The sequence below is a fragment of the Echinops telfairi genome, unplaced genomic scaffold, assembly GCF_000313985.2.
Source record: "Echinops telfairi isolate 266 unplaced genomic scaffold, ASM31398v2 ScPeMD7_7458;HRSCAF=8496, whole genome shotgun sequence".
Taxonomy (NCBI): Eukaryota; Metazoa; Chordata; class Mammalia; order Afrosoricida; family Tenrecidae; genus Echinops; species Echinops telfairi.
In genome coordinates this window covers 33,716,901-33,722,676 of record NW_022111358.1, presented here as the reverse complement: position 1 = coordinate 33,722,676, position 5,776 = coordinate 33,716,901, and positions in this window count along the sequence as shown.

The window sequence follows — 5,776 nt, the reverse complement described above, 5'->3', positions numbered from 1 at the left end:
TCGAGTCTTAGCTAAATTTTGGACAAAATATATGAAAAATAATAGGTTTCAAACACTGAACAATTGTCAGCACCAGATACTAATTATTTAAAGAAGAAAACATACCAAATGGAATCTTAACCTCAGCATTATTAATATTTTGGCCCAGATAATTATTTGTTAAAGGGAAAAAGTCTTGTACATTGTAGATTTTCCCACATGTTTAGCAATGTGCCTATCCTCTACCCACTTGTTATCTATAGTACCACACATTAACATCACCACTAACAAATAAAAATGTCTCTAGACATTGCCAAATGTCTCTGAAAGGATGAGAGGGAAGGGAGGTTGTCTTTGATTGAGAATTACTGTCCCATTATAATGAAATCATAGTCAGTTAGCTTTATCAGTAGTCTCAGAGTTTCTAGAATACTTCTTTATTAATCAAGAACAGATAACCAGATAACCAAACAGCTAAGAAATGCCTCTAAAATGAAAAATATAGAAAAGTAATTTAGGAGGGCAAAAAGCACGGATGAAAAGGAAAACTATTAAGCATTCTCCCTGTTCTCAATGTGAGCCGATTCTAACCCACAAGGACACTGTGTACGACAGAATGTGCCGTCCCCACAATTTCTGTTGGTTGAGTCCGTCGTTGCAGCAACTGTATCCGTTCATCTCATTGAAGGTCTCCCTATTTTTCACTGACCCTCTCTGCCAAGCAAGAGATCATTCTCCAGGGACTGGACCCCCTGATAACAAGTTCAAAGTACACGGACCCTCCTGATTAGCCCACAGTACTTTCAACATTCTTCAACAACACCATAATTCAAAAGCATCAATTATTCTCCAGTCTTTGCTGTTCACTGTTCATCTTTTACATGAATGAGGTGATTGAAAGCACCATGGCTTATGCCAGGCGCATCTTCGTCCGCAATGTGTTATCTTTGCTCTTTATACTTTAAAGAGGTCTTGTACAACAGATGTGCCCAGTGGAATAAGTCATTTGGTTTCTTGATTGCAGCTTCCATGAGCCTTGATGGTGGATCCAAGTAAAATGAAATACTTGACAACTTCAATCTCTTCTCCATTTATCATGATGTTGTCTATTGGTTACAATTATGAGGATTCTTCTTTACATTGAATTGTTTGTAATGCATACTGAAGACTGTAGCATCAAAAGTGCTGAAAGTTCTCTTCAATGTCAGCAACAAGGTTGTGTCATCTGAGAATCACAGGTTGTTAATGGACCTTCCTCCACTTCTGATGTTGTGTTCTTTTCATAGTCCAGCTTTTTTGATTATTTGCTTAGCATGTACATTGAATAAGTGTAGTGAAAGACCATAATCCTGATGCACACCTTCTTTGATTTGAAACCGTGTAATATCTTCCTTTTCTGTTCAAAGGGCTGTCTCTTGGTCAATGTACAGATTCCACATGAACACAATTAAATGTGTAAAATTTTCATTCTTCTCAATGTTATCCATTGTTTGTTCTGATCCACACAGTTGAATATTTTTGCAAACTCTGGTATACTTGTATGTCTTTTTAATGTTTTCAACCAAGATTTTTCTAATGTAAGCAATAATCATCCCTCCTCTAAATCTGACTTGAATTTCTGACAGTTCTTTGTCAATGTACTGATGCAACTGTTAAGTATATTCAGCAAAATGTTGCTTGTGTGTGATATTAACAATATTATCTTATAATTTCTACATTCTGTTGGGCCACCTTTCTTTGTAATAGGCACAGATATGGATCTCTTCCAGTCAGTTGGCCAAGTAGCTATCTTCCATATTTCCTGGCATAAACTAGTGCTTCATCAGTATGTTGAAACTTCTCACTTGGTAGTTTATCAATTCCTGGATCCTTGTTTTTCACCAATGCCTTTAGTGTATTTAGTATAGCTTAGACTCCTACCTTTAAGACTACTGTTTCTTGATCATATGCTACCTCTTGAAATAGTCCACCATTTCTTTTTGGCACTATGACTCTGTATTCCTTCTGTCTTCTTTTGATGCTTCTTGGGTCATTCAATATTTTGCCCATACAATCCTTCATATCATAAAGCTACACTTTTTGTTTGTTTGTTTCTGACCTTTCAGTTCGAGATAAGCTGAATGCGGTTGTCCTTCTGATTTTCTAGTTCTAGGTCTCTGCACTTTTCATGATAGTATTTTATTTTATGTTCTTGAGCTGTCCTTTGACATTTTCTGTTCAGCTCTTTTACATCACCATTTCTTCCATCATCTTTAGCTAGTCTATGTTCAAGAACAAGTTTCGGAGTCTCTTCTCACATTAAGTTTTCTCTTTTCTTTCTTGTATGTCTTTTTAATTACCTTTTGCATTCTTTATGTATGATGTTCTTAATATCATCCCAAAACGAATCTGATATTTGGTCATTAGTGTTCAATATATCAAATCTATTCTTAAGACGGTCTCTAAATTAAGGTGGGATATTCTCAAGGTCCTATCTTTGTGGTCATGGACTTGTTTTAATTTTCTTCAGCGTCAACCTCATTTCTATCACTAAGGTGATATTTTCAAACTACTGATCCTTCATTTTTGTTTTCAACTTTTTCATGGCAATCACTAGTAATTATCAATGCATCTTGATTGCAAGTTTTGGAAGATATTAATTACATACATAAAACAATATAAAACTTGTTCATGAAATAAGAGGAGGATTCTAAAATTAAACAACATTCAGAGAATAAAGAAAAGGTTTTGATAATCTAAAAAGTTGCAGAAAAAAGGTATATCAAGGTAAAGGATCTTGAAACTTTAGGACACTGGCCAAGTAAGACATCCTATTCTCATGGAATCCAGATTTTTCTATATTTATGGAGCTGTATGAACCCCAAAACTATTGCCCTAAGATCATCTTTAAACCATCAACTTAAAATAACCCCTACAGTTTTCTTAAAACCAAACAATACTTTAGCTTAACTAGCAAAGAGTGTCTACTTTGAGCATTATGCTTTTTTAAAGATCTATCTATGTGAGATCAAATTGGCAATAGCAACTGGAAAGATTAAACTGGAACCTTAAAGGTGAGTTTATGTTAATAGGAGAACAACTCAAGAAAGGAGTATAATAAATGGCACTGAAGCATACAAGGAGAAAATTGTTTAGTTGGTGTATGAACTGTTAATCTGTGTAAACTTTCAATTATAAAAAATTAAATTAATTATTTTAAAATAGCAATATAAACATCTTATTTGGAGTTGTGAAGAAAATATCAAGAAACCAGCTTAAACATTAGCCTCACAGAGAAGTTGGGAGGAGATCCAGGAAAGAGGCTAATTTGAAGGGGCAAAGGCGGTGCAGGGGATTGTATTTATCAAGCTTCATTTTTAAAAAACTCACTGTCATTCAGTTGATACTTACTCATAGGGACCCTGTGGGGCAGAGTAGAACTTCCCCTGTGAGTTTCTGAGGCTTGAAATCTTTACAGGAGCAGAAAGCCTCATCTTTCTCCCATAGAGTAGCTGGTGGTTTTGAATGCTGGCCTTGAAGTTGGCAGCCCAACGCATTACGCACTACACCATCTGGGCTCCTAATGAGTTTCATAGCACCATATAATTCTTAAAATTGAGCATATGAATAATTTTTTATCAAATTATATTGACATATCACAGAAACAGTAAGGAGTAATATAATGTGCAATAAAAACAAATAAAAGCAAACTAAATAATAAATGATAGCTAAAAACATACTAAAAACTTTAAAGGGCAAATGTCAGGATGACAGAATAGCCCACAAGTGTCAAATTAAACATCACTTTCAATATATTAATATTTAATATATTTAACATATTAGTATAACACTATATAATATAATGTTAATAAAATATATATATTGTAATATGAGGAGCGCTGGAGGAATAGTGGTTAAGCATTGGACTGCAATCCACAAGGTTAGCAGTTCAAAATGGCCAGTCACTCTGCAGGAGAAAGATGGGGCTTTCTACTCCCATAAACAGTTCTCAGAACAGTTCTGCCTTGTCCTAAAGGGACCCTGTGAATCAGCATCGACTGAATGGCAGTGAGAAATATTGTAATATATTAAGAGAAAGATAAAATTGGCAATGAGATAATACCAAAACCACAGCTAGTCCCATCGAGACAATTTTGACTCACTGTGACCCTACTGGACAGAGTTGACCTACCAAATAGGATGGCCAGATCTGTAAATCTCTATAGAAGTTTACTGCCCCATCTTTCTCTCACAGTGTCTCACAGGTTCATATTACAGATCTTTCAGTTACCAGCTGAAGATATACTATTACATTGTATATAATCAAGCTTAGTTAGGTATCTTTAGGATAACACATTAAATTTTTATCTATCTGATTTAAGAACTTTGGTAAAGAGTTCTGAGAAAGCTTTCATGAAAATAAAGAAATAAAACATAAATGTGGCTTTATTTTTAAGGGCAATTTATTTATAAACAAAATTTGCTAGAGTAACAAGGGGTCACTTACAAATATCCTCATACTCTCCTTGTAATTCTTCCAAAGCAAATATAACATGCCCAATATCTACCATATTGTTACCTAGAATAGAAAGAATAAATTCAAATACTGCATTTACTTTTGAAAACATTCTATGTGACTAGAAAAATAATGCAGAAATGTGTGGAAGTATGAAAAGAGGTCCAGCTTTCATGGGTCTTGAATGATATCTCCAATCATGAATTAATAACTCTGTGCATATAAAAACATAAGACTAACCACATTTTCATCTCCTTAATGAAAAGGCTTCCTATCAAACAAAATTGCTCTCATTTTAAACCTCAAAACTAGATTGTCAGGATATCTTATTCAATTGACACCTATGAAAAGTCTACTAATAGGTAGGGTAGGTACTTCTCACACTAGATTTACACTATGTAGTCTTTTATTGTCTTCATTAGATTATGAGCTCCTCAAGAAAAAAGGATATGCCTTTCCTTTGTTTCTTCAATGACTAGCAATATAAACTACTGAAAGTCATAAAGAATAAAATAATATCTATACTGTGAATAGCAGGTAAACATTCACTTAGCACCTAGGTGCCCAACACTCTCAGAATCGTAACTTCCTACCATTCCCCTGTCTGAAACCATTCTTTTCCCACAAATTAAAAACCAAAACTTGCTATCAAGTTGAGTCTGACTCACTGTGACTCCTATATAGAATTTCCAAGGCTATAAATTTTTATAGCAAACAGATTCACCTTTCTCCTTCATAGTGCTGTGGGTTTGAACCATGTTGAACCACCAACCTTCAGCCCAATACTTCATCCAAATGAGGATGGGTTCAGATATGACCTTGAACAATGTCATTCCAATGGTGTAGAAGTAGATAAAGCTTTTTCTATAGCTCTTATTTCCAAGGTTTAAAAGGCTGTGAGTTTATTTATTATCTATCCATAAGCCATCAACTGTTCAATATTTTATGTATAGTTTATATGCAAAGCTAAAGACTGATAAAAAGGCAGGTTTTTAAAGTGCCTTCTGAGTTAAAAGTAGGATAATTTTATAATCAGAGCTGTACAATAAAGCTGAGAATTCAAGAAATTTAAATCTCCTCATTTGTGGAGCAAGTGTTCCTGACAATACAAAAACTACATCACTACAAAACAAGCAATGTCCATTAGATTTTAAGAAAAATTTACCCAAAAAATTTTTTTAGAAATTTGTCAAATTTTCTACATTCTTTCTGTAGATTCCATGAAACAGTGCTAATGGCAAAAGGTGAGGATTCAGAGAGAAAAGAAGCACAATTTCAACAGAAAAGTGGGTGAAGGGAGAC